Source organism: Pundamilia nyererei, unplaced genomic scaffold (assembly GCF_000239375.1).
Source record: "Pundamilia nyererei isolate P.nyererei 1_Seehausen unplaced genomic scaffold, PunNye1.0 scaffold00275, whole genome shotgun sequence".
NCBI lineage: Eukaryota > Metazoa > Chordata > Actinopteri > Cichliformes > Cichlidae > Pundamilia > Pundamilia nyererei.
This window is the reverse complement of record NW_005187676.1, coordinates 260,893-263,524: the sequence shown is the minus strand read 5'-3', so window position 1 is coordinate 263,524 and position 2,632 is coordinate 260,893. Positions and strand designations below refer to the sequence as shown.

The 2,632-nt window shown below is 39.4% G+C and overlaps 1 protein-coding gene across 2 annotated transcripts in view; it reads right to left on the bottom strand.

The window, feature by feature from the left end:
* Window positions 1-2,632, bottom strand: part of LOC102197446 (prostaglandin reductase 1-like) — a 15,582-nt gene that overhangs the window by 2,684 nt on the left and 10,266 nt on the right. The window lies entirely within an intron of this gene.

Here is a 2,632-nt window from a genome sequence, read left to right as displayed (position 1 = left end):
GCACCCAGAGCCAGAGACAGGGACACATCTTTAGGCCACTCAGGCAGGATGGGAGTGAGGCCGGTCCCATCACTGAGCGTGTGGGTTCTCCACCCACTGTCACTCACAACGTGGCTTCCCACAGGAAACGCTGGATTTTTACTCTGGATCACTCTAAAGAAAAACAACAACATAATATTAAAACAAAAACAAAAAAGCTTTCACCTGTTTTCACTTCAGTCTGTCCTGTCACTGGGATAATTCAGTTTGCGAACAGTCAGAACACAAAATTAATCTGTGCAAATATTAATTTTGGTGGTGGGCGTCTTTGTTTCAAGTTTGTTTTGGTAACAAAGTCTTGAAGTTACCTGGTCATCAGTGTGATTTTGTGCTTTTTCACGTTAATCCCGACATTTCAATCAATTTAATCTGCTCCCCAAGCAAGCATAGCAGTAGGAATCTGTGTTTCCTTTATTATCTGCATTTTTGAATCCCTGGCACAGAAAAATGATATACACTAAATGTTAAAGCAACAAAGTAAAGGTACAGTTGTCTTCTCAGATTCTTCTATAATTTCAGCTGTTAATCAGGCCAGAAAGTTTCAGTGTTTCTTTTCATGTTCAGCTTGAGACTTCACAGGAACTTTACTTATCAGAGGGTTTATGTCACTGAGTGTATCTTTTACACAATCTCTGGAGTTTAGATTTGACTTTAAACTCCAATAAAGAGTGGTTATTAACAGCAGACACAGACTGTGTCAGTAAACGTACACATCACAGCACATCATGTAAGTTTTCTGTGTGCAGGTGTGTTTGTGTTTCTTACTTGGCCACCTGACCTCCGATCATCACATCTCCCTCCTTCATGTGGGTTTTGCTGAAGGGCCTGTTGGGACCAGCGGTGTGTTACAATATGTATTTCTATCAGGAGCATTAAAGTAGTTCAGTAATGAGTGATGCTGCTCTCTGATCACCTCATGTACGGGTCGACACTGAGAAACACAGCTTCCAACAGCACCTCTGCAAACAAAACTAAACTCATTTAAAGTGCTCGATGCTTAATGTTTGACAAAAACTGAAGAAGGTGCTCTCCTGTAGAGAGAAAGAAGAAAGACGTACCTCCATCTTTGGGCTCAGGGAGCTCCTCCACCTTCAGCCCAAAGTCGCTTTTCTTTGGGAAGCCGTCAAAGTGCTGAGTCATTACCCATGACTTAGCTTTCACCATGATTCTTCTTTTTTATGGCGGCTGTAAATAAATATTGCCCGTCACTGTTATCAACAGACATGAAAGTGCTGAGTCATCCAGCGCTGTGCAAAATAGAGCTGAATAAAACCTGAAGTGTGACGTTCACTCTGTGACGTTTAGCTGTGGTGAGCATCAAACAGCACAAATCATTTTCTAGTTTAGAGTTGATGAGTGACCTAGCTGTGGTTATAAGAACAATTCAAATGAAATGCAGACATCTTTACCACACAAACACAAACATTCACACACAAGTTCTTTGAGTGCTGGGAGTAGAAAGAGTGGTGTCCATTAAGATACAAGTATGCACACTTAAAAACAGGAAGGATCTTTCTTTCCCAAGAAACGAAGAAAAAAGGAGAAGTATAAAGTTTAATGCGTTTGAGTTTCAGACTTTACAACCACAGTGAACGTATACTTTCTTTGTCTTTTAATTAAACAATGGTGAAACAATACAAGGGGCCATTAAACTGTCGTATCAAATATTTTATGGTCGTAGCGAGATAATGGCTTAGGCAAAGGCTTAAAAGTGATAACTAATCCCTGCGTCTCTTTGCTACTTCTCTCCAGCGTCACCTGATCCAGAAAAATAGTATTTAATGCATTTCACTAACAGCTCTCTACCTTCTATAGCTGGAACTCACCAGTCGCCTCTCTTCTCACAGAAATAGTAGAAGGTGTGGGGTCCGTGTGTGGAAGTGTGCAGAGACAGGTTTGTGAAAGCTTAAAAGAAGACATGGCAGGAGACGTCCTTTTATTCCTAAATCTGATTGGCTAAAAGTATTGTGCACACCTTCTGAGCTGTGAGAGAGGGTACCCTGCCAATAAGGTTCAAGATATTTACTTTAACTTTTACATACTGTTCGGGTTAAATTTGAGCCATTTTTGAAATTTGACAGCAGCAAAAAATAGTTTAATTTTTTTATTCTGAAATTTTATGACCTTTCCTAAAGTACCAAAAGACACAAAAACACATTTTTCCCTAGACATTCAGTGTGCTCTAGAATCAAATTTGACCTGTAGCTATTTATGTATCTATTCAGGTCAAACACATGGAGCTACCCACTGTGGCGACTCCTTGCTAATAAGGAAGCAGATAAAAGCAGCTTTAAATCCTTTACTTAAAAACAAAACAAAACTCTGTTCTTGCCAAGTTTTGAAGTCTGTAAATCTAAATCTTCTAGTTCTAAACCACATTTTGTTGTTTTCAACAACAACAACAAAAAAAAAGAAATATATATCAGAGGTTTGACTTTTAATGCTCAGGGTTACAAAGCAGTGTTTCGTGAAAAAACAAAAACCCTGAGATTAAGGAAACTATGGCTTTTTGTTTTTTTCCTGACAAAGATATCTCGCTGTGAAATGCACTACACACAGGTACACACACACACACACACACACACACACACAC